The sequence below is a fragment of the Pongo abelii genome, chromosome 5, assembly GCF_028885655.2.
Source record: "Pongo abelii isolate AG06213 chromosome 5, NHGRI_mPonAbe1-v2.0_pri, whole genome shotgun sequence".
Classification (NCBI taxonomy): Eukaryota; Metazoa; Chordata; class Mammalia; order Primates; family Hominidae; genus Pongo; species Pongo abelii.
In genome coordinates, this window is record NC_071990.2 from 9,005,838 (window position 1) to 9,022,119 (window position 16,282).

At 38.6% G+C, this 16,282-nt stretch overlaps 1 long non-coding RNA gene across 3 annotated transcripts; it reads right to left on the reverse strand.

Moving 5' to 3' along the window:
- Positions 1–1,760: 1,760 nt before the first annotated feature.
- LOC129059873 (uncharacterized) lies at positions 1,761–11,775 on the reverse strand. Of its 3 annotated transcripts, none has more exons than XR_010140565.1 (4): positions 11,668–11,775; positions 8,906–9,068; positions 8,303–8,535; positions 1,761–3,779 (listed from the first exon to the last, which is right to left on the reverse strand). It is a non-coding gene; the product is annotated as an uncharacterized LOC129059873 (long non-coding RNA). The 3 variants fall into 3 exon arrangements; XR_010140567.1 differs by lacking the exon at positions 8,303–8,535 and adding an exon at positions 4,447–4,561 and having other exon boundaries at positions 11,668–11,771; XR_010140566.1 differs by lacking the exon at positions 1,761–3,779 and adding an exon at positions 5,599–5,722 and having other exon boundaries at positions 11,668–11,771.
- Positions 11,776–16,282: the final 4,507 nt, after the last annotated feature.

Genomic DNA, 16,282 nt, shown 5'->3' on the forward strand with positions numbered 1-16,282 from the left:
TGATTCTTCACTTGCATGTTATGAAGAACAGGAAAGGCCACTGAAAGCATGACGGATAAGAACAAGTTTTGTGGAAAGGGAACGATTTTTTCTAAGACAGCAGAGTCAATGCCTTAACCTAAAACCCTTTCCTTTTATATTCTTTTCTTTCCTTTCCATTTTGTTCTAGTGTTTGCAGAGTGTTTATAGTTTCATGGGAGGGCAGGACCATTTCCCATTGTGTTTGTTATTTAAGCCTGCAATGAAAAAAAGGAACTAAAAGTAAAGAAAAAATTGGAACAAGCAAAGGAAACTTTTTAATATTCCCTCTCTATCTCTAATTTCTGTGGATACACCAAGTCTTGTTTTGAAAAACATACCTAAAGAAAAACATTCTCTATTTTGCTTTGAAGTAAGGTGGTCTTCCTATAGGTAGTGTAAATAGGATGCTGTAAACTCATGCCAGCCTAGTGGGTCCTAGGAGTCTTTGTTCTGGATGCAATTACATGATCAGGTTGCTTTCCCCAAGCCAACATGTTGATCCCCATAAGAAATAATGTAACTAGGAAAAACAAATAGCTGTGCAAAGGAGCTTAGGAAAAGTTCATAGAGTAGAAAAGTTGCTGTCTTTCTTTCTTTTTTTTAATTATACTTTAAGTTCTAGGGTACAGGTGAACAACGTGCAAGTTTGTTATATAGGTATACATGTGCCATGTTGGTTTGCTGCACCCATCAACTCATCATTTGCATTAGGTATTTCTCCTAATGCTATCCCTCCCCCAGCCCCCCACCCCCTGATAGTCCCCGGTGTGTGATGTTCCCTGCCCTCCGTCCATGTGTTCTCATTGTTCAACTCCCACATATGAATGAGAACATGCAGTGTTTGGTTTTCTGTCCTTGTGATAGTTTGCTGAGAATGATGGTTTCCAGCTTCATCCATGTCCCTGCAAAGGACATGAACTCATCCTTTTTTATGGCTGCATAGAATTCCATGGTGTATATGTGCCACATTTTCTTAATCCAGTCTATCATTGTTGGACATTTGGGTTGGTTCCAAGTCTTTGCTATTGTGAATACTGCCGCAATAAACGTGTGTGCATGTATCTTTATAGTAGCATGATTTATAATCCTTTGGGTATATATCCAGTAATGGAATCACTGGGTCAAATAGTATTTCTAGTTCTAGATCCTTGAGGAATCACCACACTGTCTTCCAAAAGTTGTCATCTTTCTAATATTGAATAGAAACTTGTTCAGAACAACTTTATTCATCCACAGATCCCTTCTGTTAAAAGAACAAGTGATGCAGAAAGGTCTATGACGTCCTTTACTTGTGATCTGCGTTAACACTTCTCTTCTAGGACCGAATGTCCCCTGAGCAGAACAGGACAGCCGCCTTAAATTGTGAACAAAAGCTGCTCATTAAGCTGGTGGGTTCTCGGTGAGCTGTCAGTAAACATTTTAAGAAACCATTAACCTCACTTTGATTTCAATAGAAAATTGACTTTTAGAATTGTTGCAGAAACTTTTCTATTGATCATAAAGGGATGCATTTTTTTTACAAGCGGAAAAGAGAAAAACCTCCCTCAGCCCAGACTCTCATATCTTACTTTCTGGGATGAAGTGAACATTTAATGAATGTTATGTATTGACTATTAATATTAGGAAATAGAGAATAAAATAACCAATTAACAAAGCCAACAATGATGGCTTCTTCTGATTATAGGAAACCACTTAGATACCAAATGAATATGGAAATTTAAAGAAAATATGACATGGTATTTACATTTAAAATATATTTTAATGTTTTAATGATTCAAATTTAAATTCCAAATGAAGTAATGAAAAAAAATGTTAAATTTATGGCTGAATTCAAAAGTGGTATGTAGCTTCAGTGTGAGTAAGAACATGATAATGAGCTATTTGCAAAATCATGTTATTCTGAATCTCCAAACTTGTTCAGTATAAATTGATGTTACTTACAGATTTTAATTCATAGAATAAGGAAATGGCCTGAAAATTAACATCACAATTTTTCTAGCCTCTATTCCATTTATATTCCTTTAGGAAAGTAAATCTAGATACAGTTTTCTGTTTGTAGTTTTGGAATGTTAACTTTTACTTTTACTCTATAACTTCACGTACAGTAATCTTCCTACATTGCACATTATAGTTTGTATTTTAGGCAGCATTCTGTGATGAATAAGAATGATTTGCTTTCCTTAGAGAATAACACTTCCCACAGAGGCCCATGTGCCACGGCAAGATAACATTTTCCAGGGGCAGACTTTCAAAGTGTAAAGCTCTAGGCAAAGTTGCCTTGGAGTCCCCTTGAGATCTTGGGGAGAGAGATAACTCACACAAGGGGAGATGCCCCTTCAGCCAGGCAAGATGCCAGCATGGACAAGAGAGAAGCACAGCATCTCCTGTGGGTCTAAACACAGAGCTGCTGGAGCAGGAGGCTCCAGACAGCCATCAGTGTCTCAGGTCCAAATCTGGCAAGGTCCCTGAGTTTTTGGTAAATATTATTGTACTCGCTGTCTTTGTGGCTTTGAGGCACACATTTCTGTAAAAGCCATGTAGCTTGAAAACAAGGACTTAAAAGCACACACTGTCTATGTCGCATCTTCCACTCTGTCTAAGAATGTCTGCGGAACAATAGAGAGTAGGAAGTCGAGCACCGGAGCGGCATTTGATGTGGCCTTCTGCTGCTGATTACTGGCATGGGGAGCCCTGCTCTCCCAGTTGTGACTCACCAGTGCCCCTTGATTAAATGCAGACGAGGATTTAGTTACCACAACGTGCATCAGCTTTGTTGAACTTCCTCTTGGTCTCACTTCCTGCTTCGGAAATGAATTCTCCCAATCCATAGTCATTCTATCAGGCTCATCATAAACTCTTAACTGAAGACAGAGAGAAGGGGTTGTGCTTTGTGATACCCTTGGGCAGCTCAGAAATGGAATTCAGGGCTGTTTATCCCAAGACCGTGGTCTTGTCAGCACTCAGATTTAACAAGCACGGTGGACCATGGACAATGAAGAAGAGCACAGAAATACATCAGGGTCTACTTTGATTAAAATTTCACCCCCACCTTGCAGTTTTCAAATGTCTTAGCTTTCATTTATATTTATATGTTGTCTGACTCTACCAGATTCATTGTCTACAACTAGATCCTGATGTTCTGTGTGGTTCACAAGGATGGAGACACATTTGCTTCGATCAAAACAGATAAGGGTCTCAGTATGTCTAGGTTGCATAATTGAATGAATTCTTTCTCGTACTGTGCCTCTCTGATTTTCTTTAAAATGATGAGACTTCATTTTCCTTAAAAAATGTCATGAGGAGTTATCAGTTCAAGAATATCTGCTTTAGGGTTGCCTTCTGCCATCAAATCATAGAATTAAGAGTCAAAAGGCAACCTGTAAGTCATCTGTTTAATTTCCTTCCAAATGATAAAATACCTTCTAGAGAAGGTGATACTCAGCAATGGCTCTCATGGTTGGAAAGCTGCTTATTTTATGGAATTTAAATCTACTTCCTTGTAATTTCTACTCATTGGTTCTAGTTCTGTCTCCTGGTGAAAGGGCAAAAACAACAATGCAACAAAAACAACAACAAATAAGATCTCAGATAGTATTCTGTTTTTCTTCACCAAACTAGAGAAGATACTAGCAGAATGTTCCTGGAATGTCCTTCTGTTCGTTAGTGTGGGAGCAGATGAGAGATACCTTCTTTCCTCAGGAAACACACAACATGTCGTAGTAGTTGTAGTCCTGATGTTCCACCCCCATCAGTACTCCCTGTAGAGGGGAAGAGCATGCACAACTTATTAGCCACTGACTTCCAATTACAGAACTTCCCACAAACCATAACACTTTAAGAAATAGGAAGTTTTAGGTAGTATATTAAGATGTCTATCACTTTTTTACTCAGCAGGAATAATGCTATTTTTCTGTTGAGACAAATAGAATGTTGACTTGGTAACCTTTCAGTTTCTTCAGGCAGCCATTGTCTATACCTTTTTGCCTTTTGGTTTGGGAACCAGGTAACCTGAATTCAAACCCTGATTCTGTCATTCAGTTATGTAAACACAAGCAAGTAAATTCACCTCTCTGAAATTTAATGTTTATCAGTAAAGTGGAAAAAACACTTAACTACAGAATTAAAAGAGAATTCCATAAGGTAAATAGCAGACAGTGCTTAGTATCACATTTGGCATTATTTCATATTCGTTCAATTCAATCCTATTCTAATATAGCTGAAATGTCCTCATGCAGGACTGTTTGTAATGAGTAGAAGAATAATCTTACATAAAACTCCCTACGTCTCTGTTCAATTTAATTCAATTCGACCAAGATGTTTTGAGCACCTACTACATGCAAGGCTCACCGACATAGTGGTGCCAACATGAGCTACAGTTTGTTGAGTACTTACTCTGCTTCAGGAACTTGCTAAGAGTTTCATTACCTTATATACTTTGATTCTTACTACAACATGATGAGAGAGGGGTGTTATTCAAGATGTTTCACAAGTAGCGTAGTTCTGCCCGTAGTACATTGCCAGTATGGGGAGCTCAAAGGGCCTATTTTACAGAAGAGAAAATTAAGGATTTGAGATATTAAAGGAGCTCATCTTTGCTAGCAAGTGGCCAAACTTTTAGGGCTGTTTCATGAGACTGTAATTCATGGGCTACCATTGTGAATCAAGGTAAGTCCTTCCCATCGCTGTAGCTCTCAGTTCTAATTCTCTTGCTTGGGGTTCTGTTATATAGCATGTGAATATAGTTTTCATAAGTCAGTGCATCCAGAAAGCTTTGTTTCAGATGTTCCAAGCCACTGGTTTCTCAGTCAGAAATATTTACTGCCTCCTCTTTTCATTGCCATTAAAGGTTCAAGCTCAGAATGCTTTCTAACACCTGTTAATATTAATGCAATTTCAGTAGTAGCATTAAGGAATGCCAGTTCTGGGCTGTGGGGGTCCCTAGGCCCACACCAGCAATGCTCTTGTCTTCCTGCAGAGGTTCTGCCAGTGCCTCAAGAATGTCCTCAGAGTTCTGTCCATTCTTCTTCTGCTCAGACATTTTGTCTGAAAGTATTTTCCCAGGCCAGAGCTGGACTCTATATAGAGTACAAAGGAAGGGCCAAGGTATGACTTTATTCCCACCACTTATATCTGAGAGCACAGGCACAGAGGGCAGTTTGTCACAAATCTGAGTGTGCCCGAGCTACATTCATGAACAATAAATAAGCTTCATATTGCCTCACATTCACATTCCCACCCCAAGTATGAGGCTGGCTTTGTTCACTGAAAATGAAAATGGCTTATTTATAGGGAGGAAGATGGGAGTGGAAGGGCAGATTTTAGGGGGTTAGAAATCATATTAATAAATAAGCTGAGAAATATTTGACTTGGGTAAATGCTCAGGTAGAATTTGAACATTGAGAATCACGCATTCATCTGTGTGTAAGAAATAAGAGTCAAGAATAATACTATAGCTTAATCCCCCAAAATATGATCCACAGAGCATCCTATGTATTTCAGAATACAACAGGAGTGTGTGTGTATGCTCTTGGATTTCGATGAATGACTTCCAGCCCTGGGATCTGTTGCCTTGTTAACTTTTGCAGCCTATCGAACCACAGTCTCATAGTAAGAGAAACAGTCCTCTGCCTGGTCCAAAGATGCCAATGTGGATAGTTTGTCGTCCTTGAGATGTGATGTGACCCTCACAGCTACCACGTTTCTGAAGGCATCAGAAAAATCAAACCATACTTAAGAGTTAAAATACCGCACGTATCATACATTTTTAAAAGTCAGAGAACAAGAGTATATGGAATAAGAAGATGAAGCAATCCACTAATCACCATTTTAATCTCACTGTCAAGTCAGCTTTATGTATGTTTTACCTACATGGTTTCTTAGGAGTAGCGTCTCCTTGTAAATGTGCTGATTGCCTCTTAATTAAGTGATCTTATAATACTAAAGAAACACAGTAGAGAAAAAAATGAGAATCACATCTTAAGCAATTAGACATAAGGTCAAAAATAAAGGCTTATTGCAAGGCAGCATTATCATCATCCAAGTATCTCTTGCTTACCGTGTGTTGTGACAAAGTAAAATCTATTTCAGCTGTTATATGGCAATAGCTGTTATTTATGAAACATAAAAAGATACTGAAATACAAAAGGGCTTGAAAAGACCAGGGTAAGATCAGATAAAAAAAAATGAGAAAGAAACAGGCATCCTGGGATGGTAACTACCCTGCCATGTACTGACAGGAAGGTTGTATATTTTTAGAATATACTGAAAGGAATGGTGCTTTTACTTAGGTTTTTATGGTTTACCACGAGATGCAATTTTCTGGCCTTATATGCAGTTGTAACAAAAGTCAGAGACATTTTATGATAGCTGCCACAGTTCATAAATGATGGGATACACTAAAATATTTATAGAACTGTAAAATCTTGATTTCTCTCTGGTTTAGCAGATGGGGCCCTAAAACCAGTTCCTGGATTGTCACATTTCTTCACCCTTTGATGACAAAAAAGCCTGTTGTCAGTTTTCTTCTCTGGAGAACAAGTTCACTAGTGTGAACAAGGTCACACTCTCACTCAATTTTCTGTATTTGAATAATGCCAATGAAGAGCGATCTGAACAGAAGTTATAATTACTCTGGGCATACTTCTTGGCATGAGACTCTAGGTTAGTATAGATAAGATATCCTCTGATGTACTTTTTACTCATTCCTTTGTCTTCATTTCTGGGAAAAGTCACTTCTAAACCTGTATCACCCACAGAAATAAGTATCACACCAATATTAAGACTAGTCTATTCAGGTGGCTGAGGGGATTTCTGCTGTCATATGGTATGTGTGTGTGTGTGTTTTAAAACGTACTGTAAGATAAAATTATTTTTCTGTTAAGGTCACCAAACTCGAGCATTCTTTACAATTAATTTAAGTATTATTATTATTATCTTTGGATCTGGACTCTTGCTCTGTCACCCAGGCTGGAGTGCAGTGGTGCCATCGTAGCTCACTGCAGCCTTGAATTCCTGGGCTCAAGTGATCCTCCTGTCTCAGCCTCCAGTAGCCAAGACTACAGGCATGCACCACTGTGCCCAGTTAGAGTATTTAAAATTAAAAGGAAGGACTGTAAGTTGGATGGTGATGGAGGTAAGAAATCCACATTGATGGATTGATAATGGTAGTTTTCTGATTTTAGAAATTCAATCAACAAAAGAAACACAAATACTTGTAAAACAGGTGTATATGGTAGTTATTTAGGAAGCATCATAGAAAAGGCAATCTGAATAAAATTTTAAGCCAATAGATGACAGAGATAAGTAAGTAAATAGATAATCAACTGATTGACAGACTAAAGACATATTTGCATACATGTGGTTTGTAGACAGTTTGCAAATTTTCTATTTTCTCTTGAGGAATGCTACTAAAATTAAGTAGATAAAATATCGAATTAAAATCTATGCACTGATGGTGATATTTTTGTTTATAGCAAAAACTGATGTCTCTCCTAATGCTTCTATTTTTCATTATATGCTTTAAGAAGAAATGCATTTGAAATAAAAATCTTAAATTATATATGTATAGATGAAAATAGTAATAAAATATAGCTTACTCAGTTGTGCTCAATATTAAAGAGAAATATAAAATCTTCAGTTTTACTGAATCAGAATCTCAGAGTGGACAGAGCTAGAGAAATCTGTAATTCAACGAACTCCCAGGGTGATAAAGATGATTTACTAACTTTGTGAACCAAACCCCTCTCTCGCCCCATGAGCTTGAGGAGACACTAGCATAGCCCACAAATTAGATGCAGATACAATCAATATCTTATTTTAAATCTAGCTTTCCAGGATATTCCTTAATGGGATATTGCATAACTAACTTAATTTACACAACAATTTCACCCAGTGCTATTATTTAAGCATAGTTTGAGATAAATGAAGGAGTATGCTTACTACTTCTTTTGGTAAGAAATTACACTGGCTATAATTACACTGAAATAATTAAGATAATATTTGGAATACTCTCCTGACCTACTTGGGTTAGTTTCTGGATGCACCCAAGTGTTCTAGTGTTCTACCATCTGTTTGAATTATGCGGGTGGAGAGCCTATCAGGCTCCTGTACAGTGCCAAGAGTAGCTGGCTTAGCCCGCCCTAGATAGCCATGAGTCACTCCCCACCCAAATTCACACTTGCATCAGGACACCTAGCTACATGTAATATAAAAATGTTGTGCTGGCTACACAGACACAGCTTCAATTTAAATCACGTAGCAGGCCAGGTCCAGTGGCTCACACCTGTAATCCCAGCACTTTGGGAGGCTGAGGCAGGCAGATCACCGAGGTCAGGAGATGGAGGCCAGCCTGGCCAATATGGTAAAACCCCATCTCTACTGAACATACAAAAATATTAGGCAGGCATGGTGGTGGGCTCCTGTAATCCGAGATGCCTGGAAGGCTGAGGGAGGAGGATCACTTGAACCTGAAGACTGAGGTTGCAGTGAGCTGAAATCACGTCATTGCACTCCAGCCTGGGTGACAAGAGCAAAAAGTCTGACTCAATAAATAAATAAATAATTCATGTAGCACCCCTCTAACCAGATTGCTGCCTCTACATTTACTTTACTTCTTACCCTTCTCATTATTGCCTCTGGTTCTCTGTGGAGATTATTGTAAGCTTTTCTCCATTTTTTACAGATTTTTTTTTGTACATGGCATACAGAATTGTATCAGTGATAGGGGATCTTTATAGGGGTATGTAAGAAATAGCAATACATGTCAATCTGATTCAAATCAAATTCAGTTGAATTCAGTTTAGTAAATATTTATCGAGCCCTTGCTATGTGTTGGGTTCTGGGCTAGCTACTGAGGGTGTAAAGAAATATGAGAGAAGGTTCTTACCTTCATGGAGTTTTAGCTTAAATTTCTAGGATACAGGTGAGGCGTGGATGGGTCATATTTGGATAAATATAATCCTTAACTGAAAGAGAATATGATGTCTTCTATAATGGTGATTTCTCTTCAGTGCTTTTGCAGAGGAGATATTGATTTTAACCACAGAAAGCTATATGAAGGAACAAATACAGGAGTGGTTTCAAACCAAAGGTATAAAGTAAAAAAGAGTTATAGGATTAGGAGAATACAAGGTGAGCCTTGGGACTATTCAAACCTCTGTTCTGGATAGAACATGGCTTATTTTTTAGTGTGGATGACAGTGGAATTAAGTTCACAAATACTTTCTTGATGAACTCATATGATATAGTTGGAGGTTGCACAACATACTTGAAGAAAATAATGATGGTTTGTTATTTGGAAATAGAACTCCTGGACCTTTTTTATTATCTACAAGGTTCAAATGAATAAACAATTCAAACCAAGGCCTCTCTTTGGTTTAAATTTTCCTACTACTTACGAGATTTGAGTTGACCTCTTATAATCTACTTGAGTCCAAGCTTTATGGTGTCAGGACCTGTAGTTTTATTTTAGCCCTAATTCCAATAACTAGCTGGCCCATCTTGCTTAATCATTTAACGTTCCTGTGCTGTATAAGTAAAAGTGATTCTAAAAGTTCCTTTACTTACCACTACAAATTATTGTCTGTCCCAAGTGCACTAATTCATATGAAAGTGCTTTGAAAACCTAAATGTAATTTGTAAAGTAATTTTTGTAATTTATACAGTGACTTGAGGATCGCTGTAGTGACCTGTCTTTCTTCCCCAGATGTCACCTATTTTTTTCAGCCTGACATCCCCAAAATACATGGGTTTCTGGGGATTTAGTTTTTCTTCTAGAATCCCAGTTAAATTCAAGTATCTTACCTGGGAGGAGTGATATATGAGCAGTTCTTATATGGGGATTCTTGCAACAGAGTATTTTGTGAGTAGAGGAAGAAAGTATTATTCTTATATCATGAGGCAAAAAAAAAAAAAAAATACTATTGGAAAGTCTTCATGTTTTATAGGCCTTGGCAAGTTCTGAGCATGAGGGACTATAAACTCTAAAGTTCAGCACAGGCCCCCTTGAGGAGGGGCCACAGGGTCACAAGGAAGAGGAGCAGACAGAGAGGGACAGGGCTGGGTTAGAGTGCTGTCATCGACAAAACGTTGTCTTTTCTTACTCCATTTGAAGCAACGTGTAAAAATTACCCCAGACTGACAGATTCAATGTTCAGATGGAATGAGATACACTATATAGTCTAAACAGTTATGCTCCCCACTAAATTCATACATTGATACCTAATTGGCAGTGTGATGGTCATAGGGGGTGGGGCCTTTGGGAGGTGATTAGGTCATGAGGGTAGAGCCCTCATGAATGGGATTAGTGACCTTATAACAGAGGCCCCAGGGAGGTCTCTCAGCCCTTACTCTTTGTGAGGATACAGTGAGAAGACAGATGCTTGTGAACCAGGAAGCAGTCCCTCTCCAGACACTGAATCCACCAACACCTTGTTCTTGGACTTCTCAGCCTTCAGAACTGTGGAAAATAAATTTCTGTTGTTTGTAAGTCACCCTGCCTATGATATTCTGTTATAGCAGTCTGAATGGACTAAGACAAGATAACAAAGTTTGTCTGTTACTTAGGATATGTTTGGAAGTGAACAGTGAAGGTCTGATGTCTGTAGACCTATTATTATATGCCAAGATGGTAGACATTCTTTGTGAGACTATTTGAAAAAATTTACTAGAAGGAATGAAAAAAAAGTGAGAATTTTTTTTTTTTTTTTTTTTTTTGAGATGGAGTCTCACTCTGTCACCCAGGCTGGAGTGCAGGGGCACGATCTCGGTTCACTGCAAGCTCCGCCTCCCGGGTTCATGCCAGTCTCCTGCCTCAGCCTCCCGAGTAGCTGGGACTACAGGCGCCCACCACCACGCCTGGCTAATTTTTTGTATTTTTAGTAGAAACGGGGTTTCACTGTGTTAGCCAGGATGGTCTCGATCTCCTGACCTCGTGATCTACCTGCCTCAGCCTCCCAGAGTGCTGGGATTACAGGCGTGAGCCACCGCACCTGGCAGAGAAATTTTTTTAAAAAGAAACCAAAGCACAAGTATCTACCATCTAAAATTAACAGCATTAAAAAAACAATGGGAATGAAATGGAAAGGAAAGGATGAACACCAGTCGCACTGCAAGAGAAACATTTTGAAAAGGTATTGATTAACTCCTAGAAGGAGATTTGTTTTTCCCTTTATCCGAGAAATTCTGCTTTGACTTGAACTTGGAGAACAGGAACACCTGCTAAACAAGGAAAATTTTGTGTGCTATTGCAAAAGTAAATAAGAAAATGATAACTTCCAAGAATATTTATTTGGTGCTAGTCAGTCCCGGTAGGGAGTTAGGCAGATTCCATTAACAGAGAGATGAGCTTAAAGGGTTTAAAAAGCTATATTTCATTGTGAAGGTTCTTGTTAGAAACCCATAGAGAGTTAAGCAATTATCCGAGATGATGTTGCAGTGCTTATGGGGTGCAGAGATGTGGATGGCTGTCTTTGAAAGAGATCAGCTAGGAAAAACTGTTCAGTCACTTCTAGAATGGCTGTGCTAAGCTATGTTCCTAAATGGATATTAACTCAGTAAATTTGACAGCTGGGAACATTAAACATCCGTGTGTCTGTGTTTGTGTCTAAAGATGCAGTAAATTCATTGAAGACAAGTCTATGGTATTACCTGGTTTCTCCAAAGAGATGCTATTTGGGGAATTAAGAGAGAGGTTTTTTCGGCTTGCCTTTGCAACTCAAGCTTGTCCCATAGTGCTTACATTTTTATGCCGGCTGTGCACACACAGGCAAATAATCAGCAGATGAGTCACAATCCTGGTTACATCACTGATTAGTCATGAAACGTCAGAAAAGCAGCTAACTTATCCATTTTCCTGACTTCATTTATTCAACAGAAGAAAGTAGAGAGCTGCCTTTTTGATGAGTGTACCCATGGTCCTAACAAACTTGGCATGCTTTCAAACCACATACACTATCGTATAAATATTAACACAATCATGTATAGAGTAGAGCTGAAGGGAGGCAGAATGCGTTTTAGTTTAGGTGCACTCTTAATTACTGTAACATCTGCCATATTTTGCAGAGGCTACCCTAGAGATATACCTGAACAAAAACACTAACCTGTGAGGAAATGCAAGCAGATTACAGACCAGATTATTGAGGAGATAGAATAACAATTCATTCCTGAATAAGATACCCGCTGTTTATCAATTTAATATCATTAATTAAAAAAATCCTGCGTGAAAGTGAAATATGTCATTACTTACTTTTTCACTGAGGCAATGCTGTCCTTCCCACAAATCATAGAAAGATGCTGCCCCTCTGCATAAAAGAATATTCTACCTTTCTCATCCTCTTTGCTCTGTTGAAACCAAGGGACTATACATAATTTTCTGATTTATATATTTTATATCTGACATAATAATGTATTTATTTCTTTTTCTTAGAAAGAAACAAATTTCTTAATTTCTTTATGCTATGAATAGCATAAAGAAATAAAATAAATTCTAGTGGTAAGCAGAATTCTGAGATGGCTGCTGAGGTTTCCACCTACTGGTGTACATGCCATGTTTAATCCCCTCCCCTTCAGTGGATCTGATGATTAGGTTACCTTATAGGAGCCAGGTGGTGGCATAGTCCCTCTCATGATGACATTATATAAGACAAGGTGACAGAGGACTAGAAAGAAATTCTCCTGCTGAACTTTAAGAGCAAAAAGAGGGCCTTGTGGGTCCTGTAGGAGCTAAAAACAACCCCCACACTGACAAGAAAGTAGGACTTTAGGCCAGGCACGGTGGCTCACGCCTGTAATCCCAGCACTTTGGGAGGCAGAGGTGGGCAGATCATGAGGTCAGGAGATCGAGACCATCCTGGCTAACACGGTGAAACCCTGTCTCTACTAAAAATACAAAAAAGAATTAGCTGGGCGTGGTGGCGGGCGCCTGTAGTCCCAGCTTCTTGGGAGGCTGAGGCAGGAGAATGTCATGAACCCAGGAAGCGGAGCTTGCAGTGAGCCGAGATCGTGCTACTACACTCCAGCCTGGGTGACAGAGCGAGACTCCGTCTCAAAAAAAAAAAAAAGAAAGTAGGACTTTAGTCCTGTAACTGTGATATAGTTTGGATGTGAAATGGAATTCTGAATATTGGAGGTGGGGCCTGGTAGGAGGTGATTGGATCATGGGGGGTGGGTTTCTCATGAATTTAGCACCATCCCCCTTGATACTCTCCTCGTGATAGTGACTTCTTATGAGATCTGGTCATTTAAAAATGTGTGGCACCTCCCTCCTCTCTCTCGATCCTGCCCTAGCCATGTGACATGTCTGTTCCCCCTTCGCCTTCCGCTAGGATTGTAAGCTTCCCGAGGCCTCACCAAAAGCCAAGCCGATTCTGGCACTATGCTTCCTGTACAGCCTGCAGAACCATGAGCCAATTAAACCCCTTTCCTTATAATTACCCATCCTCAGGTATTTCTTTATAGTAATGTGAGAATGACCTAATACAAACTTCAAAGAACAAAACTATTTCAGCAATGCGAATGAGCTTGGGAGGAAATCCTGAGCCTCAGGTGAGATGGCAGCAAGAGCAGACACCTCGCCTGCTGTCGGAAGAGCCCTTGCAGAGGCCCAGCTAACCCAGGCCCAGACACCTGACCTTGGGGAGTTGTGAGATGATAAATTTGTGTTGTTTTAAAATGAAATTTATCATGCAGCAATAGAAAAATAACACTGGTACCAAGCATGTGTTGAGGGAAGCTACTTTTAGCAGATACTTTGAAATCTCGGTGGGTGGGGGGTGGGGGTGGGGAGATGGGGCAGCGATTGGCTGGAATTCCCAAAGCAGGAGGAATCTGCTGTTCAGCATAAATGCTAGAGCTGGAAGAGAACAGTACAACTTCACGTATTGCAGTTGCATTTGAGGAAAAAATTGTAGTGGCACAGAGAGTATTTGGTTCCAAAGTGTGCTGAAGAAAAGTCATGATAGTGTCATAAAATACTACAGTAATGAATGCCCTGATATCCTTAAATAGTTTTAATTGTGTATATCATAGACTAAGAATTACAGAGATAAAATCTGTAAAAACCAACCAGTGGTAATGAATGTGCTACTTCCCCTGCCATTGTGTAGTTTTCGACTACACATGCATAACGTAACAAAAATTCACTTTTACCTTGTGCTTTTCATTCTAGATAGTTACATCAACATCTTTCTTTTCCCAGTTGCCATCCAGTTTTTAAATTAGTATTTTGAAAATATTGTAGAGGTTGTATGTTTATTTGATATAAGTCATAATTATTTCTTCTCTCTGTTGTTGAGCATCTAGGTGGTTTGAAATGTTCATTACTGCAGTAAACACAGTAATCAATACTGCAATAAACACCTTTGTACATGTACTATTGTAATGTTTTTGGATTTTTTTCTCATGATAAATTGTGAAAAGGGGGGTTGTTATAACATTCATGACACGCCATAGAAGCTATCCTGAAAGAAATAACAGGAAGATTGACTTGCCTATAAAAGCACCTCAGCAGATATTTTTAGAATCACACTCAGTAAAAAACAAATATTTCACTGTCCAAAAAGTTTAATTGCTCATTCACAAAGCATGTCATTTCATCTAATTACCCACAGTAGTTGATAAACAACATTACGGTGTACCTACATCTATGCATAGAAGGAAAAAGGATGTTAAATGTTAACTATTCTAACAGATGATTCTCAAGAATAATAATAGAATTATATTTAAGAATGCTTAATAATACTATTAAATAATAAAGATAAATATGCTTATATATGCATGTGTACATTTAAATGTGTAGATAGTTTACATATCTATCTACATATATAAATATACATATGCATATATAAACATATGTAAGTCTTACTTGCTAAAGTGTTACTAAAAATGTCAGAGGCTATAATGAGAAGGCCAAAAAAGTGAATTCAATCCTATTAAGTATATATTAAAGTAGATTTTGAATTTGGTGGTAAATTGGTCACGGGCCCTTGAAACATATATGTACACGATATGTTTCTCACAGGCCCTTGAACCTCCTGTTCAGCATAAATGCTATAACATATATGTACACTATATGTTTCAAGGGCCTGTGACCAAACATATATACACTATATGTTTCTACTCTCTCTATACTACAGAGAGGCTGTGTGTGTGTGTGTGTGTGTGTGTGATGTATATACAGCCTCTCTACACTATAGAGTAGAAAATGTAAATTTTGTGGCCAGGTGCAGTGGCTCATGCCTACAATTCCAGCAGTTTGGGAGGCCAAGGCAGGAAGATCAAAAGGTCAAGAGTTTGAGACCAGACTGACTAACATGGTGAAACCCTATCTCTACTTAAAAATACAAAAATTAACTGGGCCTGGTGGCACATACCTGTAGTCCCAGCTACTCGGGAGGCTAAAGCAGGAGAATCGCTTGAACCCGGGAGGTGGAGGTTGCAGTGAGCGGAGATTGCGCCACAGCACTCCAGCCTGGAGACAGAACGAGACTCCGTCTCAAAAAAAAAAAAAAAAAAAAAAAAAAAAAAGGTTGTAGCATAATTGTAAATATTTTGTCCTGTATATAAGCTTACATCTGACAGGTTGCTATTTTTACCCTAATCAAATAAAAATAATTTCTTTCATTGGTCTATAATAATGGCATCCTCTTTTTTTTCTGAATGGAGAATCAAGTAGAACTTCTATTATTTCTAAGAAATTGTGGACAAATCTTGTCATTTTGCATCTGCCATTCCAATGTTGCTTGTCAAATGAGGATCCTGAACACAGTTTCTAGGATGATGAGGAATTTGTAGTTCTATTATTCTGCTGATGGAATTAGTGTTCAGGGTGGTGCATTCTGGAATGACTGCATCTTTCCTATGCTATAGATAATGCTAGCCTAGTACTGAAGGAAGGTCAATGTATCAGTATTTGCCTGTTCATTTGAGGGTTGCCTGTTCATTTTTAGGGTTGAACTGAGCATAATGCATAGTATTGGAAAAGATAGAAGAAGAAGAAAACCATTTAGATTTGCGCAGGTACTAAAATTATGGCAAAGTGTATGGTTTTATGGATGTGTTTATTCCTGTCCAAGCCTATCAACATTGTTTCTCAAGACTATGAATTTACAGTCATGGAGAAGGTCTTCCCATTGGCTTCCTCTTGATGCCTCCTAAGTACTTAAACACATAACAATAAACAAGAAGAACAGCAGAAATGTGCACATAGCTGGTGCCAACTCTGCTGGTATAAATCAGACACCTTTATTTGGGCCACAACAGGACA